We start from the raw sequence: 12,557 nt of genomic DNA, 5'->3' as shown, positions 1-12,557 counted from the left end.
CCTCAGGGCCCAAGTCTGCCAAGACCTGGGTTCCCCAACTTGAGGAGGGAGGCAAGGGTAGATAGAATAGGGACACCTTTCCCTCTTTCCTCACAAAACCCTTCCTGCAGTCATTTCCCTGTGTTATTCCTAAATTGATCAGTTAGAATAAAGTTTGTCATCTTTCCCCAACTGACTCTAGTGTGAGTGGGAAACATTTCCAGCTTGGTGGGGAGAGTAAATGCCTCTCTCTCTGAGGAAAGACATTAGTAGTAGAGGGAAGTCAAAAGGCTGTTTGAGGTGAGCAGTCATAACTGAGGGGAGGCTAAAGGGGGGAACTGCTACTCCTCTCCTCTCCCTTGGTCAAGTTAAACAGCAGCTGTCTCCCCTGAACCTTGCTTTGAGAGGGGAGGGCCCTACTCTTCTATTCTCTCTCTCTCTCTCTCTCTCCCACCAGACTAACACTCTATTACAACACTAAGTCACCTATCTCACTGAATGTGTGTGTATTACTATATATAGTGATCTCTCTCTTTTATGTATATGTATATGTATATATATATATATATATTATAGTTATATGTGATTATAAATGTGATAAATCACTTTAGTAATATGAATTCCAGAGAAAGGATTAATTCCTAATCATGGTAATATATCACTGTATCATAATAACATAAGTTTGGGCATAAAGGAAATCCTAGCAGAGATGTGTATATTTGCATGAGTATGAGGAGGGGAGGGGTGGATTGTGAAAATGAGAGACCTTTGTGCCACATAAATAATATGCTTGATACCAGATGGAAGGACTAGGGATAATGGATGACTATTGTACCAAAAGAAAATAAGCAAATAAATAATCAATAAAAAAAAAAAGGAGATTAAAGGTCCAACAGAGAAGGCTTTGAAGAGATTATCCAGGAGATATAGAAAACTATACTTGGAAGGATATATCTTAATATTTCTTATATATTAGTGAAATAGAAAGTAAACTGAGGGAAACATTACTTCTTGAAATAGAGAGATAAACTGAGGGGAAACTATTATTAATTGAAATAGAGAAGGTAAACTGAAGGGAAATTGTTTCTTCTTACAATGACTGCTATTCTCTGGTTGGCTGTGACTAGAGAGAGCTGCTACAGGAACTTGAGTCTACTTATATGAAATGGAGGTAGAAATGAGAAATGCTGAGGGATGCTACCACACAGGGATGTTGCCACCCAGGGATGCTGGTACACAGAGGACTGCTCTGGGGTTTGCTCTGGGGTTCTGCCTATTGATCCCTACTGATGGCTCATGGACAAATCTATTTCCTAACCTCCTTCCTCCCTCACTCCTTCCCTTAACAAACCCTCTCCTTTTTGCCTGCCTCACCTCCCAATCTTCTTGAAGCCTTTTGCTTCTTCTCTCCCTCCTGAGTGAACCATAAAGATATTCTAGTTGCTTTCTTAGTCAAGGGGTTTATTGGTATAACAGGATGGGAAACTGAGGTAAGAAGGATGAGGAAGTCCCTAATTTAAATGAAGGATTGAGAAAGTAGTCCAGTGTGACTGTGACTCTTAGATAGTTAGGGAGATGGAGGACAATAGCAGTTCAAAATCTTCTTTCTTCTTCAAAATTCAGCCTAGCTTGTCTCCTTTCTCAACTTCAACCCCAGAGAAAAACAAAGTTCAAAGTCTCTAAGTTTCTCCTGGCCAGCTCAACTCTCAAATAGACCACCTGTAAGATTTAAAATTTAGGGAAACTGAGGCAGGTAGAAATTAGTTTCTCTCTGTAAGGAGTATTATATTTTTAGAGGTTTATTGAAGATTAAAATATAAAGAAAATACAAGTAAGAGAGGCACGTGTCTAGGCCCGAAGAGCCTATTCAAGATGCTAGATATGCTTTGCCATTTCCTTCTCCAGCTCATTTGACAGATGAGGAAACTGAGGCAAACAAGGTTAAGTGACTTGCCCAGGGTCACACAGCTAACAAGGTTTGAAGCTAGATTTGAACTGAGGAAGATGAGTTCTCTTCACTCCAGCACTCTATCCAAGGCATTAAGTCTTCCTGAGAATTAAGTCTAGAAAGTTTTCCATGCTAGTGAAAACATTACTAGAGATCTCAACTTATAGTATTTTAGAAATAAAAGGGAACTTAAAGAGCCAACTTTCCTCTAAAAGTAGGGATATCCTCTATGGCCATCCTAACAGATTGCTATCTAATTTCAGGTTGAACACTGAAATTTCTGAGAGTTTACTATTAAGTACCCTATTCTGTTAATGCACTACTCTAATTATTGTAAATTGCTCTCATATGAACAGTCAATCTCAGATCCTATTCAATTCTTAATTAAGTTCACTTTCATTCAGCAAATATTTACCAGTCACCTACCATCAGTAGGGTACTAATAGATGTTGAAGGAAATATAAAGTGTAAATAAGAAATAAAGTCTCTTCTCATGGAGCTTACAATTTGGTAAAGTGATGATGACACATTTTCAAGTAACTCTATACAATAATTCATAATAAGCACACTAGAGATATCTAAAGGTAAAGAAATGTTCAAGCAATTATTGCATACAATTATGTAGGACAACTACTTTGGAGATCTCTAAAAGACATACTACATTTGAAGTCTAAGAGAGGGGAACTAATAAATAAGAAAATCAGAAAAAGCTTTGTGACAGAGGTGGTATTTGGTTTGGGTCAACTTGGTCCCAATTTGAAATCTCTTATAGACCTGTCTTTTAAATCCTTACTCTGGCTTAGGATGGATATAAGTATTATTTCCAAGATAGAAAAGTAGTAAAGGCTGGGCAATTAAGTAGAAGTGACTTGCTCAGGGTCACACAGCTAGGAAGTGTCTGAGGCCATATTTAAACTTGAGTCCTCTCTCCCAGGCCTGACTCTGTATTCACTGAGCCATCTAACTGCCTTCCTATAGTTCTTAATGCCATATCCCTCCACCCCACCCCAAGTGACCTTGGAACTTTGGTTGCTACTCCAATTGTGGATTGTGGAGAGAATTTGAAAAATGCATTGTCATAATATCTCTCTGAGGTTGGCATGTTGTTGCCTGAATTGCTGGGCCAGATTCTCAGAGTAATTAAACAAAAATATTAATTTACTGGTCATACAACATCTATATTTTGAAGGCTAGGAACCTCAATCCTATTAATCTAGTCTTAGCTCCCTCCTGCCTTCCCAAGAGTTTCATTCTCCTATTCTGACCCCGGAACCACCACTACTGCCAGGCTAGATAATTAGGAGCTCCCCACGATAAGAAGAGACCATGGAGAGTTCAATGTAAACTGTCTTAGAGGTTCTACCATCTCCAAATGATCTCTAGGTTTGTGGACTTAAGGCTCTTCTAATTCCCTATATATAAATGCATACATATAAATTCCATTGGAGTGAGTTCTAAAAAAAGAAGGTAGAGAAATTCCAAAGGATAGAAGTGAGATGGGGGAGAATTGTAGGCCTGGGGGACAACTTGTAGAAAGATATGTACATGAGAAATGAAATGTTCTTTATGGAGTACATTCAACTGTAGATCAATTTGGACTGTCAGTTTTCCAAGCAAAGAAGGTCATACTAAGTGACCTTTTTCTATTAAAAAATTTCTTGATATTCCCATCAGCACTACCTATTCCCATTCAAATGGCTCTCAGTTGGCAAATTGAATTTACATGTAAAGTCTAGCCCCTTTTGTTTGTGAATATTTTGGATGCTGAAAGGTAGAGAAAAATACTACTTATGTAAGGAATGCTGATAAAAAATATCAGCTTGAGGAGAAATGGACTTTCAGAGAAAATGTTGAGGAGAGAAACACAAACTGCTCTGGGAACTTAAAAGAAAACTGCCCTGCAGACAAGTGTACTGAGTAAAAGATTTATGATGTCCATGCGGCATATCAGCTCATTTACATGTGACTATTTGGAGTTTTCCAAGACATATATTAAACTATAAACTAAATGACTATTTGGAAATGTTGGGAAGATTCGATAAGAACTTCTGGGTGACAGTGAATATGAATTTTTTGCTTCACATCACACTAGAGATAGGTCATTGCTTAGCAGGAGACCCTCATTTGAGACATTAGAATCCTAGGAAAAAAAGTCTGGAGACATTGAGATGACAACAGAAGCAGGAAATGAAGTAAAACACCAAAGGAATCTGGACAGAAGACAAGGAGGTGATGAGAGGAACTGACTAGAGAAGAAAAAAATACAAAATTTGACAAGAGTTGATAAAAGCTGAAAGATGTTTTACTGGGAGCCATGCTAATAGGAAGAGAAGCATTATTTTGCTAAGGAGCTAATTGGCAAGAGAAAGATAGATTTGCCCTCTAGCAAAGTCTATACCTAGAGAGAAGGGAAACTTCTCAGGGATTTGCCTGTGTTGCCCTTTTTTGCTTTTTGTGGTTTGAGGAGATAAAATGGAACAGGACTTGCATGGACTTTGCTGTGAAGATGACTTTGCTAAAAGCTGACTGGAAAAAAACAAAACAAATAAACAACCAGAACCTTCTCTTATTTGAAAAGCTAGATGAAGAAAGGCTGCATGCTTCTGTTGATATCTACAGTCTGAGAAGGAAAAACTCCTCAGAGCCCCATAGTAAATCCATGGAGGTTCACAGATCTCCAACTCAAGAGAATTAACTTCCTCTCAGTTAAAGAACATGACGCCTTTTCAGAACCTTGCCAAGGATGACTGTGTTCAAAAAGGACTTATTAATGTTTCACCAGTTCAAGAGTAGCACCACAGAAATAAATTTGCCCAGAAGCAGAAGTGTAAGAAACAGAAAAGGATCAGATAGAAGAGAAGTGGTTTTGTCTGACACTGTGATGGCAAAACTTTTAGAGACTGAGTGCCAGGTTATTTGATTTAATTGTTGATTGGGGAGTGCCATGACCCCCCCCAAAAGACTATGTGCCATGCCCCTACCCCCACATGGAGTGCTTAGGGTACCCCATTCCTCACTTACCCCACACAAGGGAGAGAGGAATCACTCCCATTGGGCTACTGGGTAAAGTGAGGAATATCTTCAGTAAATGTAGAGAGGGGGACAGGAGTGGCCTGAGAACTCTTCACCCTTCCAGCTCAGCAGCCTATGAGCCACCCATCTTACCCCCTATGATCTCCCATTGGCTGCCAGACAAAGGGGTGAGGAATGTGAAAAAAATGTCATCAGGCATGATAGAGAATGGGAGAGGAGCAGCTCCACCAGAGTCCCTCTGCCTTTCCAGTAACAAACTCTGACCAGGGGGTGGGTGAGAGGTGAGGGGCAGTCATTTGTCCACAGAGAGCACTCTGTGTGCCACCTTTGGAGGACCTATGGCATGAGTGGTGTAATATTTATTGTGAAAGGAAATAGGATTGGAAAAAAGGGGGATAAAGGGAGGTTTGTAGCAGGGTATGGAGTAGTTGAGGGGAGAGAGGGAATATTGCTTGATGAATCAAAGGAGGGAGATGCTCCCTGCTGAGAGGAAGCAGCAGGGGTCTGATAAGGCCTGTTTGTCCTGGAATGACTGAACTGAAGTTCAGCTTCCTCTATGACCAGAAAAGATAGTCCACGTATCTGACTGCGAATTCAAATAATATAAAATTTAATAACTCTTTGGGATTGGAGTTTTCTCTCAGCTTCAGACCTGAGGCCAGGCCCCAGAGGCTGGCAGAGGGCTCTCCCACTTACGTCTACTCTATATCAGTCCAGTTTTGTCTTTTTTAGAATCTTAGCAGTAGACAGAAAGCAAACAAGAACAGGTCGAACCTTCAGAAGCAACTGGGCCTGAATCTTCAGGCTGAACCAAGAAGAGGCACACCACACCAGACTGGGCTGACAAGCTCCTTCCTCCTCCAACACCAAGAAGCAAGTCCACCCGGCAGGAAGGAAGTACTAGTCACAACACCCAACTGCCACACCTGGAAGGAAGGAAGTACTAGTCACAAGACCCAACTGCCACTCCCAGTTGGCCCCTTCCCCCACAAACTGTCAGTCTTATTTCCTTTCCACAGTGGCAAAGGTGGCACACAGAGCACCCGTGCCATAGGTTTGACATTACTGGTATAGTAGGTGGTATATGGTAGAAAGTTCTCTAAAGAAACCAAAAGTATCAAGGCCTGTTGTACAGAGTAATGAGTTGTCCTGATACATAGGTTTATGTACTCATGTGCCTTCTTGCTTGTTTTTTATATATATACTTGTTCTATTCCATAATACTGTTTGCATTACTGAGAAAGTGTGATTCAGGTTTATAAGTATACTGTTATATAATTTATTATGCCTCCCTTGCTTTCTATTGTATAAATGGTATTCTAATGATGGGGAGAAGGAAAAAAGAACCATTGGGTTGAAATGGAAATGTTTCTACAGTTGCATGAGGCAGGAATGACAGTTGGAAACTGGACAAAGACTTCTGGGAAATTCTCCTGAGGAGGGGGTCTTGAGTTCTGAGACCCAGAAGGGAGTGGAAGGAGGAGCTGTTTCTCTGGGCCATTTTCAAGACATCTATAGAGATTTCTGACACTGACAGAAATCTTAACATTGCAGTTTCCTGTTTAAAACATCGCTGGATCCTGTCAAGAAAACTTAATTTCTCTGAAGACTTTCATTCTGTGAACTATTGAGATACTGGTCTCAAATCAGCGAGCAGTCCTCTCCTCTTTTCCAACTCTCCATTGTTTATGAGAAAACCTTTCACTTCAGTAATTAGATTATTTAGAAAAGATTTAGGGTAACATGCAATCCCTCTAACCCCTTCACCCCAATCAACAATTAAATCAAATAAGCAGTCAGATAGTGAATTTAATCTCATTTATTTACATCTAGAGAGTAAGCTCATTGGCAGACTCCATCTTGTTGCCAGCTTTCCAGAAGACAGGAGGGGGAGGCTTGTGAGCACTTCAAAGCAGCGCATATCCAGATTGAGGTCCCTCATACCTCTCCTTGTAGAGAAGACTTCCCCACCACCCTTGAGGGCCGGCATGACCACCAAGGGGCAAGCCATCACCAAGGGGAGATCTACATTTTTTTAGGGACTCTGGAAGGGAGTAGTGAGGGAAGCCATTTTTATCAACCCTTTCCTCACTGCCTTTAACCCTCATTTCTCCATCTAAGGAGTGTGAGTGCCACAAAATTACTGTATAGAACATTTGAATAATACTTTCTATAAATCACCTCATTTAAACCTTATAATAACTCTGTGAGGTATGCACTACAGACATTACTTTCTTCATTTTACAGATAAAAACTGAGGTTCAAACAGGGTCACATAGCCAGTGGCAGAGACAGATCTAAACTTTTCTTTTCAGACATTCTAGGTATTATATCATATTTCTTAGGGTATTATTATTATGTTTAAAAGAAACAGAGAATATAATTTAACCAAATAATAATTCAACAAATATTATCTCCCATGTGCCAAGCACTGAGTTAGGTGATAGAGATACAGGTACAATGAATGAAACAATCCTTTATCCTCTATCTACAAGAAGTACACAATGACAGGAAGTCTTTTGACTTTTGACTCAAGAAGGCTCTTGAGATATGTAGTTCTTTTTTAGGGTAACAGATTTTCAATCATACATTTAACCCTGAGATCCATGGAAAACTAGTCTCTCTGGTGGGTCTTGTAAACATACCAACTTTGAAATTGCAATAATTTGAGGATAAGGAAAAGAGAACAAAACCAAGAATTGCTAGGCACATTGAAAAAAATTCAGTTGGGGGCAGTCCCCTTCAGCATAAGAGTATACATTCAGATTAAATGTTCAATCAACCTTCAGTTCAATCAACCACACCCAAAGTTCATTCTGGATCTTCCTGATGTAGCACAGTGGTCTGTGGAGGCATCTTCATGGTGCCTTCTAAGAAGAGTTCATTTTCTGGATTTGGAGAGGTATCATGTTTCTTAACATAAAATTACTCTCAAAAAGAATTTAAAATTTGCAATTTAAAATAATAATAACACCCCCCCCCCCGAAGAGGGTGTTGAAAAACACAGGGATCACTTAAGGGTGCATGGCTGGGTTATGAGGTATATGAATCAATTGGCAAGAGAAATAAAAAATATTTTTAAAATCCAAATTAAAAAATAAGTTCTGGATGAATTATAGACTATCAAAGTCTTATGTGTAAAAATTCTAAGTAAAGGAAAAATAAATCCATAACAGGTCCTTGAATCAGGGCCCAATTAAAATGATTTAAGCAATCATGCATTTGCCCAATCAGTAGCCAGGACAACAGAAAGTTTGCCATACTATGAAATACAGAAAAAGGAACTAGATTATAGGAGACTGGTAGGAACCAAATTTGAGATACTTGGTAGAATGTGGGACAAAGAAGACCTGCCTTTAACACATGTTAAACAGCCACAACCTCGAGCCCCAAACAAGTTCAAGACTTCTTTTCTTGGCTCAAAATTTTCATCAATAACATCGGGATTAGTTGGTCTCTTTGACCTTGTGCTTAATTGGCACTATACAGTTTAGCTTTATGCTTATGTGGCACTGTGCAATGGCTCTTTTTGTATTCTCTTGTCCTGGAATCAGACAGAATCAGTAAGCAAAGTCCCATAATTTTTAACAATTTAAACAATAAGTGGCATCATTTTTATAGTCTAAAGCTTTTTAGGTATGCATTGACATTATAGCAAATATATTTTAAACTTATATTACTGCAAAATCAAAAAAGTTAAAGAAAATCTCAATATTGGTGACATGTGCTACAAATACAAAAAAAATAAAAAATAAAAATGAAATAGTATATTGCAAATGCAAACAAAAACAATAATAAAAGAGTTTCAAAAATCAAAAAATATATAACTTAAAATCATTGACACATTGTATCAGCTAAGGAAATGGAGAATACAAGGTTTCTCACCAAAAATGAGATCCATTTCCTCTTCATATCTGACCATGATCCACTGAGTGCAAAGCAAATGATTTTCACAAAGTAACAGTTTTCTATAAAGAATAGTACAACATGTAATGCACATTCAAAAAGTATTAATATCCCCAGTCATAATAGCCCATTTAATTACAATAGCAAACAAACCATCTATGACAAAAAAAAATCATGAAATGATGGATATTTGTCACAATTTTTACAGATGTAGCAAATCTTTCAACCTTGGCAAATATATTTTTAAGTAAAACTAATTTAGGTCTATAATATCACCAAGAAATCTAGATTGTTCCGGTGGAAGTAAATTAAACTGAAGAATTTTGCTGGAGCTCTTTTTGGCTTCCTGCTTCATAGAAATACCTTGGAAGGAACATTTCTTTGTTTCTCTATCTTTAATACAACATTCTTTAAAATATAAATATAAAAAAACTCATCCATTCAGAAACCACTAGTTAATTAAAATTATTTCTGATGACCCCTTAACATTACAATTAAATTCTTAGCTTATTAAATTCTCTAAAGGTTGTTAGCCAAGTTGAGTCCATCCATCATCTATGTGACAATTAACAAATGCAAAATGGAAAAAAAAGCTTTTTATGAGTTTTTACAATATTTTGTTCAGTAGTCATAAGGGAAAGGTAACAGAATATATCTAGTAGTTAAAACACAGTAGATTAAAATGATTCAGTGTAATAGAACAATATCAAACACATTAATATATGAACTTAAAACAACAAAATTAAACAAAATAATCAGCAAAATACAATAAGATACAGAGACTTTCATTTTAAAAAAATGGAGTCTGAAAAGGCTTAAAATTTTACCTCCAGACCCTTTAAAGTTCCTTTTTCTAAAATTCAAATCCCTATTGTCAGCACTGTGGGATCTCCCATAGGGAGGGAGAACTGGGATTTGAGGAATCTCAAACTGGATAAATCTTAGAGACTGGGCAGGCACAAAAGGCAAAGGGTTATAGGAGGATGAATTTCTCCCCTGAATATCAGGCAAGAGAGTTGAAAGTATAAGTGGTAGAAAGAAAAAACTTCCTAAAGCTGGAAGCTGTTTGAAATAGGTAATGCAGTGTTCTTTCATAGAATACACCATGATTGTAATCAACTTCCTGTTTGGAAGAGTCTCTTCCTTCTCCATGTCCCCCTTTGAGGTAAACCCCTAGTTTCCCCAGAGGGAATTAGGAGGCTAATCATTGCCTAAGGAAAAAGACACTCCAGTTTTTTTTGTTTTGTTTTTTTATTTTAACCATCTGCCCTGAGGAGCAACTCCAAGGACTCCTAGCTGCTCGGTGGCAGCAACAGCGATCAGGGTCACATTGGGGCTGAGGCCAATTTAGGATCAGAGCTGGAAATGAGGAGGAGGATTTCTGGAGGCCAGGGGCTGGGGCTGGGTCAGTGATCTGGATCCAGAAGATCAGGAAGAGCAATGCAAGCAGGAACGAAGAATCAAGCAGTTGGATGAGAGAAGTGGTTTACTTCCTCTTTGCTAAGAGTTCCCCACTAAAAATAGCTCAGCCAGTAGGGAGAGCAAGCAACTGGGCAAAAAGTAGGAAAAGAAAAACACAGGGGCTCCAAAGAGAGTTGGAGTTGGCAAGGGTGGGTGGGATGGGCAAAAAGCCTTGGCAGGAGAAATGTGGCTTAAAAAAAATTTTATCTAGGTTATCTTAAAAATTTGAGAGGTTCCTCTTCGACTAGTGGTTGCCATCAATGTAAAAGTTAAAATTAAATCTCAATAATAATATTATATTTTAAGAGACTTATTAATGATAATTAGAAATCAAAGAATAAAGAAGATACAAAATAAAGACCACGTGCCTGTGGCTGGTTAGCCATTTTTAGCCATCCCCACTCACCACCATCACTGCTGATTCTACATCAGAGAGGAGGAGCCTCCAAAGCCCACTCCCTTTATCCTCTGTCTACAGGACGTATGTAATGACAGAAAGTCAGTGGGCTTTGGGGATATGTAGTTCTTTTTTAGGATAACAGATTTTCAATCATACAGGCAAGGGATAACAGATCTGAAGTATTCTATAGAGCAAAAAAATTTAAGCATTTTTGTCATGGGCCTCTTTTGCAATCTAGTGAAGTTTATGGAACCTTTTCAGAATGTTCTGGAATACATAAGTTAAAATATATGAGTTCAAAGAAAACAAATTATACTGAAATAGTTATCAAAACATCAAAAAAGAAAAAGAAAAAAATTCATGATATCCAGATAATGTACTAATTGCTAGCAACTCTAGCAAGAAGGATGGTAACAATTACTTAAATTAGTGATATAAAATAAACACATTGGTTTTCTACTCAAACTTCCAACTCTTCACTCTCTTCTCTGATAGGTGAAGTTGCAGCAAGAAACAATCTTTTGTTCTCTTGGCAGCTATTATCATTCCATTTGCAGCTTCCTGGAAGGAGCTGTGGCTTCTCCTTTCCTGTGGCAACAGAGGCAAAGTCAGATTCAGATTTCCCTACTCTCTGTGGTAAGCTCTATGATCTTATGTCAAAGAATGTCCAATTGACCTAGAACAGATATTGATTTATAAATTAATTCCATCCACTACAAGATTGCTAATGTACTAACAGAAAGAATTAAGAACATGAAAAAGAGGCTAAAAAGTTAAAGTATTACTAACAGATCTGCCTGTATACCTATACTATTTAATGTTATTGTTAAGAATTATAGGCTTAATGAGTATACATGTTTGTATTAAGCCAGAATGTTTTCCTAAAACACTAGATGTCTCCCACTTAAATTTAAATGTCTCTTGCTCTCTCTCTTGATCAAAGCTGTCCATTATTGAGTGGGGTTCGAGCTACCATAGCATACTATCAATCACTTGCTTCAATAGTACTAAGAATTGCTATCTTGGAAAGCAGAGTAATTTCACCCCAAATATCTCTTCCTAGAGCAGAGATATTAATACCATAGCGCCTTTCTGCCATCAATATGTTTTGTACACTACTGTCACTACTAAAATGATACTTCTTTCATTTCTTTGTTTAAAAAAAATCATCAATGGAGTCCATCTTCTAGCAAGATAGCATTTACCATGTTAGCTATATTTCTTAGTTTTGAATTCTCTCAAACCTTGACACCAAGCTAGCTAGGCCTATATGAGTACATGATTTTAAACACACACACACACACACACACACACACACACACACACACACACACACACACCCTTTAAATGGCACAGGACCAAGCACAGATCTCTGAGACAATCTATTAGAAATCTCCTTCCAATTTCACACCAAACATTTAATCACCCTCTTGGGAATTTAGACATTCAAACATTTCTAAACTGCTCTAGCTGTGTTGTTTCTTCATCCTTATTGCTCTAGTTTGACCACCAGGATAACCTGAGTTATCATGTGAATATTTGGCTAAAGATATAGGTAAACTGTATCTGAACCATTTTCCTGAATCTACTAGTCTAGTAATCCTTTCAAGAAAGGAAATGATTTGTTGATTTAATTTAATAGAAAATTTTATGATGGAAATAAAAGGGAAAATGAGATTTGCTTGCTATATCACTTGGTATTTAAAGTCTTCCACTGCATTGCCCCAAATGCTCTAGATTTTTATTACCTGCTATTACCCAATATAAACTCTCCATTCGAGTCCATTCATTGTCCCCAGAATATGCCTTGTCCATATCCACTTCCTCATC

This window comes from Monodelphis domestica, chromosome 3 (assembly GCF_027887165.1).
Source record: "Monodelphis domestica isolate mMonDom1 chromosome 3, mMonDom1.pri, whole genome shotgun sequence".
In the NCBI taxonomy this organism is placed as follows: Eukaryota; Metazoa; Chordata; class Mammalia; order Didelphimorphia; family Didelphidae; genus Monodelphis; species Monodelphis domestica.
The sequence above is the reverse complement of the archived record's forward strand: the minus strand, read 5'-3'. Positions refer to the sequence as shown.